General features: G+C 40.1%; 1 long non-coding RNA gene, 7 other non-coding genes and 3 pseudogenes across 8 annotated transcripts; 8 read left to right on the forward strand and 3 right to left on the reverse strand.

Moving 5' to 3' along the window:
- Positions 1–1,498: 1,498 nt before the first annotated feature.
- LOC121306390 lies at positions 1,499–1,672 on the reverse strand (annotated as a pseudogene).
- A 2,044-nt stretch (positions 1,673–3,716) lies between these two features.
- On the forward strand, positions 3,717–3,907 carry LOC121306385. Its single transcript, XR_005948208.1, has one exon. It is a non-coding gene; the product is annotated as a U2 spliceosomal RNA (small nuclear RNA).
- Positions 3,908–4,204: 297 nt separating this feature from the next.
- LOC121306397 lies at positions 4,205–4,279 on the forward strand. Its single transcript, XR_005948216.1, has one exon. It is a non-coding gene; the product is annotated as a small nucleolar RNA SNORD31 (small nucleolar RNA).
- A 354-nt stretch (positions 4,280–4,633) lies between these two features.
- Positions 4,634–14,554, forward strand: LOC121306249. Its single transcript, XR_005948185.1, has 3 exons — positions 4,634–4,694; positions 5,339–5,467; positions 14,432–14,554. It is a non-coding gene; the product is annotated as an uncharacterized LOC121306249 (long non-coding RNA).
- LOC121306389 lies at positions 9,030–9,134 on the forward strand (annotated as a pseudogene).
- On the forward strand, positions 9,302–9,451 carry LOC121306392 (annotated as a pseudogene).
- On the forward strand, positions 9,749–9,823 carry LOC121306398. The gene has a single exon (XR_005948217.1). It is a non-coding gene; the product is annotated as a small nucleolar RNA SNORD31 (small nucleolar RNA).
- Positions 14,555–14,987: 433 nt separating the features above from the next.
- LOC121306391 lies at positions 14,988–15,170 on the reverse strand. The gene has a single exon (XR_005948212.1). It is a non-coding gene; the product is annotated as a U2 spliceosomal RNA (small nuclear RNA).
- A 1,951-nt stretch (positions 15,171–17,121) lies between these two features.
- Positions 17,122–17,312, forward strand: LOC121306386. The gene has a single exon (XR_005948209.1). It is a non-coding gene; the product is annotated as a U2 spliceosomal RNA (small nuclear RNA).
- A 287-nt stretch (positions 17,313–17,599) lies between these two features.
- On the forward strand, positions 17,600–17,670 carry LOC121306395. The gene has a single exon (XR_005948215.1). It is a non-coding gene; the product is annotated as a small nucleolar RNA SNORD31 (small nucleolar RNA).
- A 2,378-nt stretch (positions 17,671–20,048) lies between these two features.
- LOC121306388 lies at positions 20,049–20,239 on the reverse strand. Its single transcript, XR_005948211.1, has one exon. It is a non-coding gene; the product is annotated as a U2 spliceosomal RNA (small nuclear RNA).
- Positions 20,240–24,000: the final 3,761 nt, after the last annotated feature.

The following is a 24,000-nucleotide window of genomic DNA, read 5'->3' on the forward strand; positions in this document are numbered from 1 at the left end:
TGAGGCACCTGTACACATGCATGATTTCCACAGAGTAGAAGAAAACAAATTCGAGTGCCGAGACCCAGTGTTACACAGAGGCTCTTCGGATCATTGTTATGCTGGATACAAGCAAGTCTATCATTGTTTCAGTTCTAGTTTTTTCTTGAGGTTAATGTTTTTTGGTGTAAACATTTTAAATTCCACATTTATGCTGAGATGAGAAGCAAATAGTAACGTGAATTAGTGCAGACTATTCTGAGTTTATAATTTTATTTGCAGAAATGTTTGTTCTGAAGAAATATATTTTTTTGTTCTGTGCATTGAAAGACTTAGAATTAAGTGAATAATTACTGTTTATTCTGTCCTAAACCAGCAGTTTGTCAGCCCAAGGTGTTAAGACATTATGTTTAAAATGGAGGGAGAATGTTATACCTCTTTAGTGCAACTGTGTCCTAACTGTGCACCCAAGAGTCCTATTCGTCCTTAACTCAAAATAGTCTTTTATAGGAGACCATGTCTGTTGGGTTTACCAGTCCTCCTCATTCTGGAAGAGGTGTGCTGTGGCTATAATCCGTGGGGGAAAAGATTTCAGTGGTGATCGCCGAGACAGATCCAAGGCTGCAGTGTGCGTCGTAGGTAAGTTGTGTGTGTGGCTTTTTTCTTTTTTTTTCTTTTAAGAACTGTAATGACTGATGCTTAAGCAGACACTTTTTTTTTGTTCACCTTTTGTTATGCATCGAAAATATTAACCACATATGATTGAGTGCGTGATGCGCCCTATAGCCTGGAGGTCACCGGTTTGAGTCCAGGCTATTCCACTGCCGACTGTGGACGGGAGTTCCCAGGGGGCGGCGCGCAATTGGCCCAAGGGCAGGGGGGGTGGGGGTGGGGGATTAGGTTGGCCAGGATGTCCTTTGGTCACAGCGACCCAGTGTAGACTGGCCGGGCAGCTACAGGCTAATTTGTAAGCTGCTCTGAGTTGTGTTATCCTCTGACGCTGCAGCTCTGGGCTGGCTGAATGTAATCTTATGCCAGACTTGCTTTGTGCCATCTGTTGGATGGAACAAGACATTGCAAAGACCCATTTGTGATTAACCAGCCAAGAAACAAACCCAGGACACATTATATACAGTGCCTATAGAAAGTCTACAAACCCTTTCAAAATGTTCACCTGTTGCTTTATAGCCTGGAATTAAAATGCATTAAAATAGGTAGTAATCGTAAATTAGCTCAGGTATAACAAATTGCCTTCAAAATCACACACCAAGTGGCCTCCACGTGTGTTAAATTGTAGTGATTCACATGTCAGGATAAATTCAGCAGTTCCTGTAGGTTTGCTCTGTGCGGGTTTAAATTATTTAAATCTTCATTTAAATGCATGAAATCTGGAGACACTGACACAACAAAATGTGAAAAAAGTCCAAGGGGGTGTAGACTTTCTATAGGCACTGTAGAGTCCTACCAGGATTGCAAGAGTTTGAAATCTATTTTTCACCAGTTTGGTTTCCCCCCGGGAGGGGAGTGCACCGTTCCTGGAGGTACTGCAATACCAGGTCGATGCGTGGAGTGGACGGAGCAAGCCCCTCTTCCATCTCCCAGTTCCAAAAATCAATTTAATATATGGTCCCCAGATAGGGGACGTATCAGATATTAAATTGAAGTTTATTTTATTAAATCATGACAATACAATTGCGGTTTAGTGACAATGTTTACATACTCAAGCAATAGTGTCTCCCAGTTTACAATACTGAACAATGACATGTATAACAAATTACATAATATAATTATGAACAGATTCCCAAACAAAAAATGAAATTTTTCCACTTCACCCCATAAATGCTTAGTTCTTTTTCCATCCTTATTTCCCACATTAATTTCAATTAACACTTTATATTTCAATCCATACCACAATTCTGCCCTCTTCATTTTTACTTGAGTGTTCCTTTTTCACCATATCTCTTTTCTAATACTTATTTTGCACCCAATTTCTTTTCTTTTTCAAATTCACAGCCCTTCCCCTCTGAGAATGAATTCAGGATTCAAAATAATCTGTTATTACTAACCTTAACATTTGTTGTGTTCTTTTTCCAGAAGCAATGGGCTAGATAACTTTACCAAAAAACATGATTCAGACTCCTCTCTTGGCAGCCTCTGGTAAGTGTTGAACCTTGATTGTAGAACCCTTCTCTTGCCGGTAATCTCTTTAGTGCTGCCAGCCAATTTGGGTCTTTTCTCTCATTACTTTTGGTTGAATTAATTTCCATTTGACCTTTTTTCTTTTCCAATTGTTTGTGTTCCAATCATCTTTCCTTTTTTAAATCCTTATACATTATTATGATTAATACCTCCTCCTTTACACCCCCAGGATGAGCTCTTAAAACAAGTTTAATGTTTCATATTGCCAAGGTTCACTTGGCCTTTGACCCGCTGTTATCTAAGGAAACAGTTTCTTACTGGTAAAGCTGCCCACGACTTTACAAAATGCATGGCTTTATGCTGTACCTTAGCTATTAACCCTTTGCGGTCCTATGCCAGACCAGGTCCGACATTACAATTTTCCGTTTCCAGTCCAATGTCAGACCCTGTCCAACATCAAAAAGACGTAAAGCACAGGTCTCCAGTCGTTTTTTTCTCTGGAAAAAGCAGAGAAAACCTTTCAATGGCAGAGCGAGACAGATAGGAGCCGAATGAAGCCAAAAAAACAGGCGTATCTGATATCCCCCCCCTGCACCATAGATATCTATAATAGATAGATATAATACGGACATAAACAAAAGATATAGCTGCTTCTGCATCCAGCGCTCAAAGAATATCAGACATTTGCAGAACTTTGAGATGTTGTAGTAATAAAATGACTTGGATTGCATTATTGACAGGACCGCAAAGGGTTAATCAATGGTTAAAATCTTAGTCAGGATTGTATAAGCTGTTCCTAATTGTTACTGACCTCCAATTCCTTTTCTCTTTTTTTTTTTAAATTTATTAATGTGCAATTCCTGATTTCATGGATACTAGCTTTCCATTCTTGTACACCTCTATACATATCTGAGAATTTAATTCTCTCCCATAATTCTTTTGGTAACCCTACTTATTCCCCAGGACACCAGTATTGGACACCCCTGATCTGTGGCGGATTTGATTATGGTTGATTTGACCCAGTTTTTTTTTTTTTTTTTTAAGGAAGGATGCTGTTGAATGAAGTTTCCTTCAAAATAATCCACTACGTGCCAGTGTTGTAATTGAGGACAGGCTGCTTTGTAATTTCTAGAGCATTAGCTGGCATCTGCTTTTAAATTCTCTTCTATAACTTGCTCTAATTGTTGACTGTAAAAGTTGTCAATGCAATGTATAAATACAGCTTGTGCTTTGAAAAATGTTAGAAATGTGGTACTTCACGGGTTAAAACACATGCTTCCTGTAGCTCGGTTAACCATGGCACTAGTGCCACCTGGTGGATACCATTGCCTTAATGCAGCTTCAGCTCTGCTCATGTATTTGTGACGCAGTAATAGTGAGGCGTGTTTATGCTGATTGGAGTGCTGGGTTGATTTAGCTCTGAAATAAAGCTGTGTTTAAAAACTAAAACTGCACGTTTACAAGTCTTACAAGCTGATCTAACATGCACTGTTGTGAGTGGCTTCATTCCTGTGTTAAAATGCTTGTATACGTCCCTCCCACCTTGACTGGTGAAGGAGCGAGCGGAGCGGGGGCCCTCGTCTCGAGAGCGAATCAGCATCGCTTCTCGGCCTTTTGGCTAAGATCAAGTGTAGTATCTGTTCTTATCAGTTTAATATCTGATACGTCCCCTATCTGGGGACCATATATTAAATTGATTTTTGGAACTGGGAGATGGAAGAGGGGCTTGCTCCGTCCACTCCACGCATCGACCTGGTATTGCAGTACCTCCAGGAACGGTGCACTCCCCTCCCGGGGGGAAACTGAACTGGTGAAAAATAGACTTCAAGCTCTTGCAGTTTTGGTAGGACTCCATATAGCTTGTTCTGGCTTTTGTTTCCAGGCTGTTTAATCACAAATGGGTTTTTGTTGCAATATCATCTTTCGTCCGACAGATGGCACCAAGCCATCATAAGATTACATTCAAATCCCTGTAGCGGAGAGTCCCACAGTGCTGTGTTGAAAACCTAACTCGACCTGGCTGTTTTTGGATAGAAGTCCCTGTAGTTTTAAACCTCGTTAGCCGGTGTGCTTTCTCAGAGTCTGCATCTCTTGTGATGATTTGTATTACCGCCCCAGTCTGAGAATTCATGACTGACTGGTACTGTACCTTCTGACTGCAATGGCTTGGGTTTGAGAGACTGAAGCACATCACGCTTCTGACATGCTGCAGTCTACTGTGTGATGCTAGAATGAGTTGCTTTTGCAAGGTCGAGACTAGATTCAGATTCAACACTTACTCAGTTTCTCAGACCAGTTTTTTAAACCTGTTTTTAAAGTGTATTTTTATTTCTACCGGTCTTTTATTCCTGGTTATGAGTTTTAAGACACACCTGAGCCTGTTATTATACACGCCGTGTCCTGTCTGTCCTGCTGATTTCAATACTAGACAAGCATATGCACAGTACTTGAATGTGTAGCCTGTGCAGCAGTGAATGGGAGTGAGACTCAATGCGTTGTATCTCTCCTCTATTGCAGGCTCAGATACCCTGCCAATGCAGTGCTGCTCTGGAAGGCAATGGAGACTGCAATTGCAGGTTGGTATCTAAAGAATTGCTTGCTTTTCTTAGAAAAGGAGGTGCGCAGCATTGCTAAGGCTGCCCTGATAAAGGAGGTGCGCAGCATTGCTAAGGCTGCCCTGTAATGGGTAGTGTTTCATTATTGATCTCACAGAATGTAAAACATTTACAAGTGAGGCACCTGTACACATGCATGATTTCCACAGAGTAGAAGAAAACAAATTCTTGAGTGCCGAGACCCAGTGTTACACAGAGGCTCTTCGGATCATTGTTATGCTGGATACAAGCAAGTCTATCATTGTTTCAGTTCTAGTTTTTTCTTGAGGTTAATGTTTTTTGGTGTAAACATTTTAAATTCCACATTTATGCTGAGATGAGAAGCAAATAGTAACGTGAATTAGTGCAGACTATTCTGAATTTATAATTTTATTTGCAGAAATGTTTGTTCTGAAGAAATATTTTTTTGTTCTGTGCATTGAAAGACTTAGAATTAAGTGAATAATTACTGTTTATTCTGTCCTAAACCAGCAGTTTGTCAGCCCAAGGTGTTGAGACATTATGTTTAAAATGGAGGGAGAATGTTATACCTCTTTAGTGCAACTGTGTCCTAACTGTGCACCCAAGAGTCCTATTCGTCCTTAACTCAAAATAGTCTTTTATAGGAGACCATGTCTGTTGGGTTTACCAGTCCTCCTCATTCTGGAAGAGGTGTGCTGTGGCTATAATCCGTGGGGGGAAAGATTTCAGTGGTGATCGCCGAGACAGATCCAAGGCTGCAGTGTGCGTCGTAGGTAAGTTGTGTGTGTGTGGCTTTTTTCTTTTTTTTTCTTTTAAGAACTGTAATGACTGATGCTTAAGCAGACACTTTTTTTTGTTCACCTTTTGTTATGCATCGAAAATATTAAGAACATAAGAACATAAAGTTTACAACCGAGAGGAGGCCATTCGGCCCATCTTGCTCGTTTGGTTGTTAGTAGCTTATTGATCCCAAAATCTCATCAAGCAGCTTCTTGAAGGATCCCAGGGTGTCAGCTTCAACAACATTACTGGGGAGTTGATTCCAGACCCTCACAATGCTCTGTGTAAAAAAGTGTCTCCTATTTTCTGTTCTGAATGCCCCTTTTTCTAAACTCCATTTGTGACCCCTGGTCCTTGTTTCTTTTTTCAGGCTGAAAAAGTCCCTTGGGTCGACACTGTCAATACCTTTTAGAATTTTGAATGCTTGAATTAGGTCGCCACGTAGTCTTCTTTGTTGAAGACTGAACAGATTCAATTCTTTTAGCCTGTCTGCATATGACATGCCTTTTAAGCCCGGAATAATTCTGGTCGCTCTTCTTTGCACTCTTTCTAGAGCAGCAATATCTTTTTTATAGCGAGGTGACCAGAACTGCACACAATATTCAAGATGAGGTCTTACAAGTGCATTGTACAGTTTTAACATTACTTCCCTTGATTTAAATTCAACACTTTTCACAATGTATCCGAGCATCTTGTTAGCCTTTTTTATAGCTTCCCCACATTGCCTAGATGAAGACATTTCTGAGTCAACAAAAACTCCTAGGTCTTTTTCATAGATTCCTTCTCCAATTTCAATATCTCCCATATGATATTTATAATGTACATTTTTATTTCCTGCGTGCAGTACCTTACACTTTTCTCTATTAAATGTCATTTGCCATGTGTCTGCCCAGTTCTGAATCTTGTCTAGATCATTTTGAATGACCTTTGCTGCTGCAACAGTGTTTGCCACTCCTCCTACTTTTGTGTCGTCTGCAAATTTAACAAGTTTGCTTACTATACCAGAATCTAAATCATTAATGTAGATTAGGAATAGCAGAGGACCTAATACTGATCCCTGTGGTACACCGCTGGTTACCACACTCCATTCTGAGGTTTTTCCTCTAATCAGTACTTTCTGTTTTCTACATGTTAACCACTCCCTAATCCATGTACATGCGTTTCCTTGAATCCCAACTGCGTTCAGTTTGAGAATTAATCTTTTGTGCGGGACTTTGTCAAAAGCTTTCTGGAAATCTAAATAAACCATGTCATATGCTTTGCAATTATCCATTATCGATGTTGCATCCTCAAAAAAATCAAGCAAGTTAGTTAGACACGATCTCCCTTTCCTAAAACCATGTTGACTGTCTCCCAGGACCCTGTTACCATATAGGTAATTTTCCATTTTGGATCTTATTATAGTTTCCATAAGTTTGCATATAATAGAAGTCAGGCTTACTGGTCTGTAGTTACCTGGTTCAGTTTTGTTTCCTTTTTTGTGGATCGGTATTACGTTTGCAATTTTCCAGTCTGTCGGTACCACCCCTGTGTCAAGAGACTGCTGCATGATCTTGGTTAGCGGTTTGTAAATTACTTCTTTCATTTCTTTGAGTACTACTGGGAGGATCTCATCCGGCCCAGGGGATTTGTTTATTTTAAGAGCTCCTAGTCCCTTTAACACTTCTGCCTCAGTTATGCTAAAGTTATTTAAAACTGGATAGGAACTGGATGACATGTGGGGCATGTTGTCAGTATCTTCCTTTGTAAAAACTTGTGAAAAGTAATCATTTAACATATTTGCTATTTTTTTTTCTTCCTCTACGATTTTGCCATTTGTATCTCTTAAACATTTAATCTCCTCTTTGAATGTTCTCTTGCTGTTGTAATATTGGAAAAACATTTTGGAATTGGTTTTAGCTCCCTTAGCAATGTTCATTTCTATTTCTCTCTTGGCCTTTCTAACTTCCTTTTTGACTTGCGTTTGCAGTTCCGTGTACTCTTTCTGTGTACTTTCTTTTTGGTCCTTTTTTAATGCTCTGTAAAGTGCCTTTTTTCGCTGAATATTTTTTTTAATTGATCTATTAAACCGTTTTGGCAATTTAGTTTTACATTTAGATTTGTCTACTTTAGGGATGTAATTGTTTTGCGCCTCTAGTACTACATTTTTGAAGAACAACTCTTCTGTGGGTGTTTTCTCTATTTTACTCCAATCTACTTCTGTTAGTCTCTGTTTCATGCCTTCATAGGTTCACTTGGCCTTTGACCCACTGTTATCTAAGGAAACAGTTTCTTACTGGTAAAGCTGCCCACGACTTTACAAAATGCATGGCTTTATGCTGTACCTTAGCTATTAACCCTTTGTGGTCCTATGCCAGACCAGGTCCGACATTACAATTTTCCGTTTCCAGTCCAATGTCAGACCCTGTCCAACATCAAAAAGACGTAAAGCACAGGTCTCCAGTCGTTTTTTTCTCTGGAAAAAGCAGAGAAAACCTTTCAATGGCAGAGCGAGACAGATAGGAGCCGAATGAAGCCAAAAAAACAGGCGTATCTGATATCCCCCCCCTGCACCATAGATATCTATAATAGATAGATATAATATGGACATAAACAAAAGATATAGCTGCTTCTGCATCCAGCACTCAAAGAATATCAGACATTTGCAGAACTTTGAGATGTTGTAGTAATAAAATGACTTGGATTGCATTATTGACAGGACCGCAAAGGGTTAATCAATGGTTAAAATCTTAGTCAGGATTGTATAAGCTGTTCCTAATTGTTACTGACCTCCAATTCCTTTTCTCTTTTTTTTTAAATTTATTAATGTGCAATTCCTGATTTCATGGATACTAGCTTTCCATTCTTGTACACCTCTATACATATCTGAGAATTTAATTCTCTCCCATAATTCTTTTGGTAACCCTACTTATTCCCCAGGACACCAGTATTGGACACCCCTGATCTGTGGCGGATTTGATTATGGTTGATTTGACCCAGTTTTTTTTTTAAGGAAGGATGCTGTTGAATGAAGTTTCCTTCAAAATAATCCACTACGTGCCAGTGTTGTAATTGAGGACAGGCTGCTTTGTAATTTCTATAGCATTAACTGGCATCTGCTTTTAAATTCTCTTCAACTTACTATAACTTGCTCTAATTGTTGACTGTAAAAGTTGTCTAAATGCAATGTATAAATACAGCTTGTGCTAACATTTTTCAAAGAAATGTGGTACTTCACGGGTTAAAACACATGCTTCCTGTAGCTCGGTTAACCATGGCACTAGTGCCACCTGGTGGATACCTTTGCCTTAATGCAGCTTCAGCTCTGCTCATGTATTTGTGACGCAGTAATAGTGAGGCGTGTTTATGCTGATTGGAGTGCTGGGTTGATTTAGCTCTGAAATAAAGCTGTGTTTAAAAACTAAAACTGCACGTTTACAAGTCTTACAAGCTGATCTAACATGCACTGTTGTGAGTGGCTTCATTCCTGTGTTAAAATGCTTGTATACGTCCCTCCCACCTTGACTGGTGAAGGAGCGAGCGGAGCGGGGGCCCTCGTCTCGAGAGCGAATCAGCATCGCTTCTCGGCCTTTTGGCTAAGATCAAGTGTAGTATCTGTTCTTATCAGTTTAATATCTGATACGTCCTGGAAATGGAAATGGTTTTTGATGCAGAGGTTTTGGAATGGATTAGATAAAGATTTTGGATAAGGTGGATAAGGATATGGATTATGGAGGATTATGGAAAGGACTAGATAAAGATTTTGGATTTTGGAAATGGATAATTTGCAAGCTGATCTAGCATGCGTTGCTTTTGTGATGGCTTCATTCCTGTGTTAAAATGCTTGTATACGTCCCTCCCACCTTGACTGGTGAAGGATATCATGGGAACCATATATTAAATTGATTTTTGGAACTGGGAGATGGAAGAGGGGCTTGCTCCGTCCACTCCACGCATCGACCTGGTATTGCAGTACCTCCAGGAACGGTGCACTCCCCTCCCGGGGGGAAACTGAACTGGTGAAAAAGAGATTTCAAACTCTTGCAGTTTCGGTAGGACTCTATATAGCTTGTTCTGGCTTTTGTTTCCAGGCTGTTTAATCACAAATGGGTTTTTGTTGCAATATCATCTTTCGTCCGACAGATGGCACTAAGCCATCATAAGATTACATTCAAATCCCTGTAGCGGAGAGTCCCACAGTGCTGTGTTGAAAACCTAACTCGACCTGGCTGTTTTGCGATAGAAGTCCCTGTAGTTTCTAGCCTTGTTAGTTAGTGTGCTTTTTCTGAGTCAGCATCTCTTGTGATGATTTGTATTACCGCCCCAGTCTGAGAATTCATGACTGACTGGTACTGTACCTTCTGACTGCAATGGCTTGGGTTTGAGAGACTGAAGCACATCACGCTTCTGACATGCTGCAGTCTACTGTGTGATGCTAGAATGAGTTGCTTTTGCAAGCAGTGTTGAGACTAGATTCAGATTCAACACTTCAACTCAAAGTTGATCTCGGACCTGTTTTTTAAACCTGTTTTTAAAGTGCATTTTTATTTCTACCAGTCTCGGGCAGTAAAGATGGTTAGCAGGAGGGGTGTTTTTTAACTGATTGCTTTTCAGTACTGACTAGTTATAAAATCAACCAGCAATGGACTGTCTAGATTTATATTGCTCTCAGGGATGGAAATGTGAGAGATTCCTGGTTTGCTATGAGTTTTAGGAAGATACACCTGAGCTTGTTATACACACTGTGTAGTGAAAAAGATTAAGCTGACAAATTCTGTTTTTGTTTCAAAAACACTTTATATACAAGAGAGGTATACCTCCAATACAATCATATAAGCACAAGATTTAAACTGACTTCGGACAATACCTCAGTACAGCTCAGTGCATACGTTTTGTATCGAAGCATGGACATCCATGGAGTCAATTCGAAAGAGATGAAAAAGACTGACAACACTTTACCTTTTTGGGTATTTATACCTTTGTAAACAACTGTTGACCCCACTCCCATTTGTCTTACTTCTGTCCAATGGTAGTTGTTTCCACTCTATCATTGCACCTTCCCTCTGCGGGGGGAAAAGGGGGGGCTGCATACCACGTTGTACCTAGCAGGGCACATCCAGCTTGTCTTTCAGTTCCCTTCCCCCATCTCGCACTATCTCTGCTAATCTCCCGCCTTTTGGCATTTAGCTGAGACACCCATCTGTAACTTTCGGTCGTGTTAGGCTATGCAAAACTGCACGTAGTTGGTTTTGCCAATGGGAAATGAAAGAACTCAAAACTTACACAATGCTGTATATAACCTTAATATAAAAGCATATCGAAGCAACTGAATTAGTAAGCACATTAAAATGACTATAAAAACACATTCACAGAATTTAAACAATGATTAAAAAGAACTTGACTATAAAAGACACGCATATAATGTAAAACTTACAATTAATAACATCTTTAATATCTCATGCAGAAAGCCATCACTACAGTCCACCCTTTTGTACTGAATTGTACAACTATAATAAAGTACAACCAAATTATGTATTTTATTAGTTATTCCTGAGCTTAATAAAGCTACTGAGCAAAGTTATGCTTTGTAATGAGCCAGAGACTGTTGTATCCAAGAATTAATGAGGTCGCTATGGCATTCTTAACATACTGCTTGCAAGATTTTGTTCCCCTATTGCAGTCTCTCACAGTTGGTCACCCCTAAAATCAGGATCAGGATTATCACTTGCTATGCAAGGTGAGCTTCATTAATCCTTTCCTTGAAAGTGGGCTATTGCTCCATCGGGTTGCGCTTCCCTACATGCTTTTTGCAATCGGAAATGCGTGATCCTTTATTGGCAGTGAGCCCCTCTGCACCTCTCGCTTGTTCTTAGCTTGGGGGGGGGGGTATTCCTTCCTCCACCTCCTCGTATTGGGGTGTGCTGCTTTCCACCTACAGTCTGTTGAAACAGGATTTTCAAAATAATGTGCAATATTTCTATTTTCTGTGCCAATCATAGCTTAAGTAATGCTCTTTAATGTCGTGACCACAGCACTGTTTGATCACTACAGCATTGGATCAATAGATAAAGTCCATCAATTAACTGCAAACATTTCCCATACTAGGCAAGTGGTTTTGTTTGTGTTAATTGGGGTGGCTGCAGGTCATTGCCATATCACATGTGTACTAGTTCCATAACAGCATGCGTTGTGCACCATATCACTATCCTTTCTTTGTAACCACTGTCTGAGATTAAACATAACGTGTCAATACCATATTTACATTATTCAAAAGTTACACTGGACTAAAAATTGTCTTCCTCCAGTAGGGGGGTGCTTTTTTTTTTTTTTTTTTTTTTTTTTTTTTTTTTTTTTTTTTTTGTTGTTGGGTACTCCTTTGCTTGGTCATTTTTGCAAGAGGTCAGTGTTGTATTTCGAATTTATTTCCAAATACAGTTGACTGCTCATGTTGTAGTTATTCCTCAAGAAATAGGTGTTATCCTGCCATTCTTTTGGTGTCTGGCATTATCCCTCATATGTTCCTTCATACTGTTCTGACCATACTGTACTGTTTAGAGCATCATTATTGGACCATAGCCCTACCTCTAACTTCAAGCATTGTTGAGTGTACTGTTTAGTTACACTGTTTACAATTGTGGAGGCACAGTCTCTATGATCAAAGTACATGCTTGATTCATTTAGTATAAGGTGCTCTTGTTCTCCTTTTCTCCATTGAAAGATGTGCTCAAGTTTTCATACGGGTCTCCACGACTCCAACCGCAGGATGCAAGTTCAAAGCCTTTTGGCCGTGTGTGTGGTCCCAGTGCACGTTTGAACTGCAATTGTACATACTATCCTTGTTTAATGCACTGTGTCTTCAGCATGGTTGCAGGACGGTCCCATCTGGCTTCTGTTATTCTGTGGAGAGAGAATGATCGAGTGCAGTATATACTGTTATGCAGTTCTTATAACTTTCACTTGTGAAATGTGATACCATTGTGTTTATTTATTTTATAAAGACTCCCACATACACATTGGCCTTGTCGGTTACCGTGTATGGACCGTGTCATTTTGAGGTGAGGAGTCTCGTTGGTATAAATACCCTGGTCAGTATGCTATTTCCTACCTTCATTTCAGAGTAGTATATCTATGGCCATTTTCGGCTTGCATTGTTTTTTTTGTCGAATACCAGCTTCAATTCTGAACTATGCTAACCTGTTCTGCACCTTTTGCCAAGTTTTCAAATTGATTTTTTTTTTTTTTATTTGAGCTCTTAGCATTGGATTAGGATATTTTGGTAGCCTCCTTATTCTCCATGCCATCACTTCATACAGGCTCATCCCTGTTGATCTGGAGGGTGTGGCCCCTGTTTTGGCCAAAATCCTTGAAATGGTTTGAGGCAGATTGTTTCCTCCTTTTTGATACATTCTACCTCTTTAATGCAATCTTAAAAGTTAATGTAGCTTGTTCTGACACTCCTAAACTCTGAAAATGATATCTTATATGAAGTTGATGTTGGATTTACAATTAATCATTTCTGATGTTATTCTTATAAATGACAATCTCTTATCAATTTTTATATTTACAGATATCTCCAGCCTGTATCAGATCAATCCCCATAATAATCTTGCTCAGTTCTGAATCGGGGGGGGGGGGGGGGGGCAAAAGCAAAACCAGTCCATCCCAAACAATCATTAATAAAGAACTTCTTAATTACCATTACTCTACTTTGGAAAGTATCCAGCGCCTGTTCTACATGTGATATATCCTTGGCCATTTTAATTTGATTATTTTCCCTGTTGTATATAATACTCGAAGTGACACAATAGAGCTTCTCAGCGACTGAATCTTATATCAATCTGGGAAATATTTGGGGAGGTGATTGCAAAGACCTACCTGCCCGTAGGTCTCGCACACCAGAAAATTTAAATTTATGTAACTCTTGTTTGCCACAGCGGGACTTATGATAAGAGATTTTTAATGTTATCTTGGCTCTTCACCAAGGATTTTCTTTCATGTGACTCTGCTGCCTCAGCGGGTCTTACGGTCGAGATTTTGAAGTCACCTGGCTCTTCACCAGGATTTACAGTTTGCAGCTATACTTTTTTCTACTTATTTTATTTTGTCCTTGGATTCCTGTAAGGCCCTTACATGTAATAAATCACTGTTTGACTCTCTCTACCATGGGATTTCTCCGCTGAGAGATTCTACCCAGAGTATCTCGACTCGCTAATTATTCTTTGCCTTTCTCTTTCCCTTCACTATGTGTGATTTATTCAAAAACTGACTCGCTGGATAATCTAATACCGCTGATGAATCTGAAACCGCATACCGTGAAATGTCGTTAAGGGTTGCTTTTTGCTCAGATCTGCTCATGAACGTTGCAGTTTTCAACTCGTCATAATTAAATGCTAATCAAAGTATAAATGCTCAGATAAACAATCGCAATGCTGCATTTTAGTTGATGCCAGCAGTGGCTGGTTAAATGTGTGTATTTTGGTAGAGTACTGTAGATCCAGATTATCCTGTGTGGTGTTTGAGTCAAAAATTGAAACATTTCTCACAAGCAAAAGAAACCCAAAGAAGAAAACCGGAGTGTCTGCAGCGTGCCAAGCCACAGAAAGTTGATCCCTTTGGATCATTTTTATGCTGGCTATAATTAAGTTTATTGTTTCGTTCTAGTTTTTTCTTGAGGTTAATGTTTTCTGATGTAAATTAAATGGCACATTAATGCTGAGATGAAGTAAATGCTAATGTGAATTACAGTGCAGACTATTCCTGGATTTATAATTTATTTGCTGAAATGTGTTTTTTGTTCTGTGCATCGAACGACTTGGAATTAAGTGAATAATTACTGTTTGGTAGTCTGTCCTGAATCCAGTTTGTCAGTCCCAAGTGTTTCCCATTTTTTTATAAAATGGGAGGGGGGATGTTATACTTAATGCATCTGTGCACCCAAGTGTCCTATTTATCCTTAACCCAAAATATTCTTCTTATAGGAGGCCAGGTCTGTTGGGTTTACCAGTCGACATTCTGGAAAAGACTGGTGCTGTCACAAATCCGTGGGGAAAAAGATTTCAGTGGTGATTGATGAGACTGATCCGAGACTGCAGGTGCTAAATTGTCGGGTAAGTGTTTTTTTTTTTTTTTTTTTTTTTTTTTCCCTGTAATGACTGTTGATGCTTTTTTGTTCACACGTGTGCATTGATGTTTAGCAAAAAAAATTATACATAAAAAATTACTTAAACAACTGAGTGCAGGATACGCCCTATAGCCTGGAGATCACCGGTTTGAGTCCAGGCTATTCTACTGTGGATGAGAGCTCCCAAGGGGCGGTGGGGCTAGGATGTCTTTGGCTCACAGCTACCCAGTGTAGACTGACCGGGGCCCTGCAGGCTAGCCTGTAAGCTGCTCTGAGCTGTGTTGTCCTCAGACACTGCAGCTCTGTGTTGGCTGCCTGGTGAGAAACAAAGCCAGGACAAGTTATATAGAGGTCCTACCAGAATTGCAAGAGTTTGAAGTCTATTTTTCACCAGTTCAGTTTCCCCCCCGGGAGGGGAGTGCACCGTTCCTGGAGGTACTGCAATACCAGGTCGATGCAGGGAGTGGACGGAGCAAGCCCCTCTTCCATCTCCAAGTTCCAAAAATCAATTTAATATATGGTTCCCAGATAAGGGATGCATCAGATATTAAACTGAAGCTTTTTTATTTTCTTTTATTAAATCCTCAAAGTACAATTGCAGTTTAGTGGCAGTGTTTACATACACAAGCAGTAGTCTCCCCGTTTACAATACAGAACAAGGTATAGCAAATTACATAATACAATTATAATTATGAACAGATTCCTCAACAAGAATTGCAATATTTTTCCACTTCACCCTACAAATGCTTAGTTCTTTTTTCTATCCTTATTTCCCACATTAATTTCAATTAACACTTTATATTTCAATCCATACCACAATTTGATGTTCTGCCCTCTTCATTTTTACTTGAACGTTCCTTTTCCACCATCTCTTTTTTCTAATACTGATTTTGCACCCAATTTATCTTTCAAATTGTCCCAGCCCTTCCCCTCTGAGAATGTTTTGATTCCTGAATTCAATCTGTTATTACTAACCTTAGCTTTTGTTATGTTCTTTTTCCAGAAGCAATGGGCTAGATAACTTTACCAAAAAACATGATTCAGACTCATCTCTTGGCAACCTCTGGTAAGTGTTGAACCTTGATTGTAGAACCCTTCTCTTGCCGGTAATCTCTTTAGTGCTGCCAGCCAATTTGGGTCTTTTCTCTCATTACTTAACTTTTGGTTGAATTAATTTCCATTTGACCTTTTTTCTTTTCCAATTGTTTGTGTTCCAATCATCTTTCCTTTTTTAATCCTTATACATTATTATGATTAATACCTCCTCCTTTACACCCCCAGGATGAGCTCTTGAAACAAGTTTAATGTTTCATATTGCCAAGGTTCACTTGGCCTTTGACCCGCTGTTATCTAAGGAAACAGTTTCTTACTGGTAAAGCTGCCCACGACTTCACAAAATGCATGGCTTTATGCTGTACCTTAGCTATTAACCCTTTGTGGTCCTATGCCAGACCAGGTCCGACATTACAATTTTCCGTTTCCAGTCCAATGTCAGACCCTGTCCAACATCAAAAAGACGTAAAGCACAGGTCTCCAGTCGTTTTTTCTCTGGAAAAAGCAGAGAACCTTTCATTTGCCGAGTGACACAAATAGGAGCCGAATGAAGCCAAAAAGTGTATCTGATAGCCCCATGCACCCTAGAGATAACATGGACACAAACAAAGGGTATAGCAGCTTCTGCATCCAGCTGCTCAAAGAATATCACAGACATCTGCAGAGCTTTTTGAGATGTTGTACCAGTAAAATGACATGGATCACATTACTGACAGGACCGCAAAGGGTTGATCCTAATGGTTAAAATCTTAGTCAGGATAGTATAATCTGTTCCTAGTTGTTACTGGTCTCCAATTCCTTTTCTCTTTTTATTAATGTACAATTCGTGATTTCATGGATACTAGCTTTCCATTGTTGTACACCTCTAAATATCTGAGAATTCAATTCTACTTATTCCCCAGGACACCAGTATTGGACACCCCTGATCTGTGGTGGATTTGATTAGGGTTAATTTGACCCAGCGCGCTGCTTTTTATTTTTATTTTTTAAAAGGAAGAATGCTGTTGAATGGAGTTTTTCCTTCAAAATAACCTATTAAGTGCCAGTGTTCTAATTGAGGACAGGCTGCTTTGTAATGTCTACTGTAAAAGTTGTCTAAATGCAATGTATAAATACAGCTTGTGCTAACATTTTTCAAAGAAATGTGGTACTTCACGGGTTAAAACACATGCTTCCTGTAGCTCGGTTAACCACGGCACTAGTGCCACCTGGTGGATACCATTGCCTTAATGCAGCTTCAGCTCTGCTCATGTATTCGTGACGCAGTAATAGTGAGGCGTGTTTATGCTGATTGGAGTGCTGGGTTGATTTAGCTCTGAAATAAAGCTGTGTTTAAAAACTAAAACTGCACGTTTACAAGTCTTACAAGCTGATCTAACATGCGTTGCTGTGTGTGGCTTCATTACTATGTTAAAATGCTTGCATACGTCCCTCCCACCTTGACTGGTGAAGGAGCGAGCGGAGCGGGGGCCCTCGTCTCGAGAGCGAATCGGCATCGCTTCTCGGCCTTTTGGCTAAGATCAAGTGTAGTATCTGTTCTTATCAGTTTAATATCTGATACGTCCCCTATCTGGGGACCATATATTAAATTGATTTTTGGAACTGGGAGATGGAAGAGGGGCTTGCTCCGTCCACTCCACGCATCGACCTGGTATTGCAGTACCTCCAGGAACGGTGCACTCCCCTCCCTGGGGGGAAACTGAACTGGTGAAAAAGAGATTTCAAACTCCTGCAGTAGATGTAGGGCTGTATTTAGTTTCCAGTTTGTTTAATCACAAATGGGATTCTGCTGCAATATCATCTTCCATCCGACAGATGGCGCCAAGCAAGTCTGGCATAAGATTACATTGAATGCCCTGTAGCGGAGAGTCCCACAGTGCTGTGTTGAAAACCTAACTCGACCTGGCTGTTTTTGGATAGAAGTCCCTGTAGTTTTAAACCTCGTTAGCCGGTGTGCTTTCTCCGAGTCTGCATCTCTTGTGATGATTTGTATTACTGCCCCAGTCTGAGAATTCATGACTGACACTGTACCTTCTGACTGCAATGGCTTGGGTTCGAGAGACTGAAACACATCACGCTTCTGACATGCTGCAGTCTACTGTGTGATGCTACAATGAGTTGCTTTGCAAGCACTGTTGAGGCTAGATTCTGATTCAATTCTTAAACTCAAAGTTGATCTCAGACATGTTTTTTAAATGTTGTTGTACATTTTTAAATCCAGTGTTTCTGCTTATTCCTGTCCTATGGATTGGTTGCAGGATTTGCATTATTAAAGTGCATTTTTATTTCTACAGTCTCTGGCAGTAAAGATGGTCAGCAGGAGGGGTGTTTAATTGATTGCTTTTCTGTACTGACTATATAAAATCAACCAGCATTTCATTCCACTGTGCACTGTCTAGATTTATATTGCTCACAGGGATGGGAATGTGATGGATTCCTGGTTTGCTGTGAGTGAGCTTGTTACTATACACACCGTGTCCTGTAGACTGGTGAATGTGTCCTGTCTGCTGTCCTGATGATTTCAATACTAGGCAAGCATATGCCTGAACTCAAGCTGATGCTGCTTTGAAATCTGAACACTGCAAGTCCTTGAATGTGTAGCCTGTGCAGCAGTGAATGGGAGTGAGACTCAGTGCATTGTATCTCTCCTCTATTGCAGGCTCTGATACCCTGACAATGCAGTGCTGCTTTGGAGGGCAATGGAGACTGCAATTGCAGGTTGGTATCTTTTCTTAGAAAAGGAGGTGCACAGCATTGGTAAGACTGCCCTGTAATAAAGGAGGTGCACAGCATTGCTAAGGCTGCCCTGTAATAAAGGAGGTGCGCAGCATTGCTAAGGCTGTCCTGTAATGGGTAGTGTTTCATTATTGAGCTCACAGCACGTAAAACATTTACAAGTGAGGCACCTGTACACATGCATGATTTCCACAGAGTGGAAGAAAACAAATTCTAGAGTGCCGAGACCCAGTGTTACACAGAGGCTCTTCGGATCATTGTTATGCTGGATACAAGCAAGTCTATCATTGTTTCAGTTCTAGTTTTTTCTTGAGGTTAATGTTTTTTGGTGTAAACATTTTAAATTCCACATTTATGCTGAGATGAGAAGCAAATAGTAACGTGAATTAGTGCAGACTATTCTGAATTTATAATTTTATTTGCAGAAATGTTTGTTCTGAAGAAATATATTTTTTTGTTCTGTGCATTGAAAGACTTAGAATTAAGTGAATAATTACTGTTTATTCTGTCCTAAACCAGCAGTTTGTCAGCCTAAGGTGTTGAGACATTATGTTTAAAATGGAGGGAGAATGTTATACCTCTTTAGTGCAACTGTGTCCTAACTGTGCACCCAAGAGTCCTATTCGTCCTTAACTCAAAATAGTCTTTTATAGGAGACCATGTCTGTTGGGTTTAGCAGTCCTCCTCATTCTGGAAGAGGTGTGCTGTGGCTATAATCCGTGGGGGGAAAGATTTCAGTGGTGATCGCTGAGACAGATCCAAGGCTGCAGTGTGCGTCGTAGGTAAGTTGTGTGTTTTTTTTTTTTTAAACTGTAATGACTGATGCTTAAGCAGACACCTTTTTTGTTCACCTTTTGTTATGCATTGAAAATATTAACCACTTAGCCTGTAGGTCACTGGTTTGAGTCCAGCTATTCCACTGCTGACTGGATGAGAGCTCCCAGGGGGTGGTGCACATTTGACCCAGTACTGCCCCTGGGGGTGGGGATTAGGGTGGCCAGGATGTCCTTGGCTCACAGCGACCCAGTGTAGACTGGCCGGGCACCTACAGGCTAATTTGTAAGCTCTGAGTTGTTATCCTCTGATGCTGCAGCTCTGGGCTGTCTGAATGTAATCTTATGCCAGACTTGCTTTGTGCCATCTGTTGGATGGAACAAGACATTGCAACAAAGACCCATTTGTGATTAATCAGCCAAGAAACAAACAGAAGACATGTTGTATACAGTGCCAAAAGAAAGTCTACACCCCCTTTCAAAATGTTCACCTGTTGCTTTATAGCCTGGAATCAAAATGCATTAAGTTTTTTTTTTTTTTTTTTTTTCACATATCTACACATCCTACCCCACAACTTCAAAGTGAAAAAAATATTAAAGAAATTTGTAGAAAATTAAATAAACTGAAATAGCTTGGTTGAATAAGTGAATACCCCCTTTTAATAGGAATCGTAAATTAGCTCAGGTATAACAAATTGCCTTCAAAATCACACACCAAGTGGCCTCCCTGTGTAATTTGTAGTGATTCACATGATTTTAGGATAGATTCAGCAGTTCCTGTAGGTTTAAATCATTTAAATGCATGAACAACAAAATGTGAAAAGTTGAAGGGGGTGTAGATTTTCATAGGCACTGTACAGAAATTGGAAGGGTTTGAAATCTCTCTTTCACCAGTTCAGTTTCCCCCCGGGAGGGGAGTGCACCGTTCCTGGAGGTACTGCAATACCAGGTCGATGCGTCGAGTGGACGGAGCAAGCCCCTCTTCCATCTCCCAGTTCCAAAAATCAATTTAATATATGGTCCCCAGATAGGGGACGTATCAGATATTAAACTGATAAGAACAGATACTACACTTGATCTTAGCCAAAAGGCCGAGAAGCGATGCTGATTTGCTCTCGAGACGAGGGCCCCCGCTCCGCTCGCTCCTTCACCAGTCAAGGTGGGAGGGACGTATGCAAGCATTTTAACACAGGAATGAAGCCACACACAGCAACGCATGTTAGATCAGCTTGTAAAACTTGTAAACGTGCAGTTTTAGTTTTTAAACACAGCTTTATTTCAGAGCTAAATCAACCCAGCACTACAATCAGCATAAACACGCCTCCCTATTACTGCGTCACAAATACATGAGCAGAGCTGAAGCTGCATTAAGGCAATGGTATCCACCAGGTGGCACTAGTGCCTTGGTTAACTGAGCTACAGGAAGCATGTGTTTTAACACGTGAAGTACCACATTTCTTTGAAAAAATCTTAGCACAAGCTGTATTTTTACATTGCATTTAGACAACCTAACGTAATGTTTTATCATGTAATGAGAATTGGTGTGCCTGTTTTACAAGACTCTGCTGCAGCTTATGGCTCAATCCTGAGCTGTATATATATGTGTGTGTGTGTTTAACGAAGGACTAGCTTTTCCCAGTCCAGCTTCCACAATTGCATTGGAGAATGTAATCCGAGCTCACCTGTCCTGCTCCGAAGCTATGTTTTATGTACACTGACTTAGCAAGCCAGAATTGAATACATTCTCAGGTTTGTACTTTTTTGACTGAGCCCCCTTGGGCACACTGTGTAAGACATGGAACCCTATATCAGCGTAAAACAGTACCGTATGTAGTTTATATACACCATAGACAGTGTTCATTTTCAGACCTAGAAGTTTATACAATGGCAGTTAACACTGCTTTGACTTGTGCAACAGAATGCAGTGTGCAGCAGTAACATAAGAACATAAAGTTTACAAACGAGAGGAGGCCATTCGGCCCATCTTGCTCGTTTGGTTGTTAGTAGCTTATTGATCCCAGAATCTCATCAAGCAGCTTCTTGAAGGATCCCAGGGTGTCAGCTTCAACAACATTACTGGGGAGTTGATTCCAGACCCTCACATCCCTGGGCTTGAATGGTCTTTACAAGGGGCTTCATGTTTGGCGTTATATTTAGTAACAGCAAATCTGAAATCATATTGCAAATCTTTTATCTGAAAAGAAAGCACACTAACAAATATATTTACGCACATTCATCTTAATTCTTATCTCCATGTAATTGTATAGCCTGTGAAGCTCCCTGTCTTTACTATACCTTGAATCTATGAAGTGGATCCGGCGAGGTTTTGCCAGTACTCAAGATTCAATTTATAGAGACTGACTAGCCCACCAAACTTTTTCCATAAATACTGAATGTTATGTCAGTGAATATTAAAATACACACTGTTTATTTTGGATGGCTGATATGTAGAAAACAGAAAGCAGGAGAAACCTCAAAATGGAGCAAGGTATTGTGGTGAACACCATATCAGCAGCAAAGGTCATGCAAAATGATCTAGACAGCATTCAGAACTGGGCAGACATAGGACAAATGACAGAGGAAACATTGCTTTATTAATTCTGCATCTGTAAAGGTTTTTTTGTTTACCTTTTCCTAGCTTTTAGAGAAAGCTTTGGCAACATTATCACTGTCTTTGACATGTCCGTGAAACACTTTGCTGTCCATGAAAAGTTGCAACAAGTTTATGCACCTTGTCTTTTCTCAGCTTTTCCAATCAGGTATGAAGACTCAAAGTCCAGGTGACCGTTTCATAATGGTGTAAGTCAGCCGCCTTTAACACAGCAAGTCTTCTGGCATGACAGACACATTGGTTTCCATTAACCTCGGTAAAAACAAAAACGGTTGGTTCTCTTCCAGTTTCTACATGCATTTTCTTGAATCCCTACTGTGTTCAGTTTGAAAATTAATCTTTTAGGCAGGAGTTTGTCAAAAACTTCCTGGAAATCTAAATAAACCATGTCATATGCTTTGCAGTTATCCATTGTCGACGTTGCAGCCTCAAAAAAACCAAGCAGGTTAGTTAGACGCGATCTCCCTTTCCTAAAACAATGCTGACAGTCTCCCAGGATACTGTTACCATATAGGTAATTTTCCATTTTGGAACTTATTATAGTTTACATGTTTTAGGAGTCTGTAGTTACCTGGTTTGGTTTTTTTCTCCCTTTTTGTGGATCGGTATTAAATTTGCAATTCTCCCGTCTATCAGTACAACTCCTGCGTCGAGACTGTTGCATGATCTTGGTTAGGGGTTTGTAAATAACTTCTTTCATTTCTTTGAGTACTATTTGGGAGGATCTCATCTGGCCTAGGGGATTTGTTTATTTTAAGAGCTCCTAGTCCCATTTACACCTCTGCCTCCTGTTGTGCTAAAGTTATTTAAAACTGGATAGGAACAGGTCAACTTGTGGTGCACGTTGCCTGTATCCTCATTTGTAAAAACTTGTGAAAGTAATCGTAATATAATTTTTTTTCTCTTGTCTATGATTTGACATTTGTATCTTAGACATCTTCGCTCTTTTGAATGTTCTCTTGTTGTTATATTGGAAAAACGTTTTCAACTTGAGCAGAATTCCTGCAGTTGAATCCTTTAGTCAGAGCAGCATTTCCCTGTGTCACAGTCCTCTATGCCACCACATGACTCGCATGCCTCCATTCAGGCCTATGACCGTTGACTCCATGCCTCCGCTGACGACTTTGCAGCTTTTACCCATGACCTCATTGCAGCTGCCAGCAGCTTCTGTTCAGATGCCTTTCACAGCATTGTCTGGTGCCGCCTGTACTGCAGCCTGGCCTCCAACACTAACAAATAAGTTTCAAATGCCCAGGACCTGTCTTCCCCAAACTACTCCCAGTGTTCCTTCCTACACGCTCAGTAATGCTCCCCCACTGCCTCTGTCACTGTTTCCTGGTTACTTGATGATCAAATAAGTGTTTTAACCTGTAGTCTAGGTTAAGGTCTTTTTGTTTTTCCTCTCCTGAGTGCTAACGGACCATGCTTGCATCAAAGTGAGCAAGCACAGGTGGGCTGAATGGCCTTTTCTTGTTCTAGAATTTCTTGAACTCAGGACCGGGTGCTTGCTGTTTATGCACTGACAATACAGTACAGACATTCAGCATGAACTCAGGACCGGGTGGTTGCTGTGTTTGCACTGACATCAAGGTTCTTGCTTTAGTGCTGAAGAGTGAACTGTGTTACTACAAAACATTTCCTCCAAGAAATGCTATTTCACAAACTTGTTTGATTCCATTTACGTTCAGAAGCTTTTACTAGTTTGCATAAAAAGAACACATTTAGCAACTCTTATTGGTTTACTTTTAAACATGCTGCACTGTTTTTCGATGTGTCTAATACCGAATAATATTTGGGGATTTTTATTATGTCTTTTGAGGTTTTATTTCAATATTGTATCAATGTGCGACATGAGTGGGAAGTAAGTGATGCAATGGTTCAAAAGATGACAAGCTTTTTCAATATAGGAGAAAAAAGATGCTCAAACTATTTGCCTTGCAATGCTTCCCCTGCACAGTGAAATGTTGAGGTTTGTAAACTACCTGCAACAGCATCTTTAACAAAACGTTCTTCAGATGTGTTCTCCCATAACTAAAACATGTAATCAAATATAGATAGGAGACTAGTGTTTCTGCTAGTTATCTTTCAAAGACATTGGCCGGTTTTATTAAGTTACATTGTCTGCTGGATTTTTCTTCTTTGCAACGCTTTTGTATAATTGCAATACTCAGCAATGCAATATAGTAATTGTGAGGAATACCATAGTTGAAAATTGCAACTTTGTATCTAACTGTGTACCAAACCAGACTTAAA

This window comes from Polyodon spathula, chromosome 47 (genome assembly GCF_017654505.1).
Source record: "Polyodon spathula isolate WHYD16114869_AA chromosome 47, ASM1765450v1, whole genome shotgun sequence".
In the NCBI taxonomy this organism is placed as follows: domain Eukaryota; kingdom Metazoa; phylum Chordata; class Actinopteri; order Acipenseriformes; family Polyodontidae; genus Polyodon; species Polyodon spathula.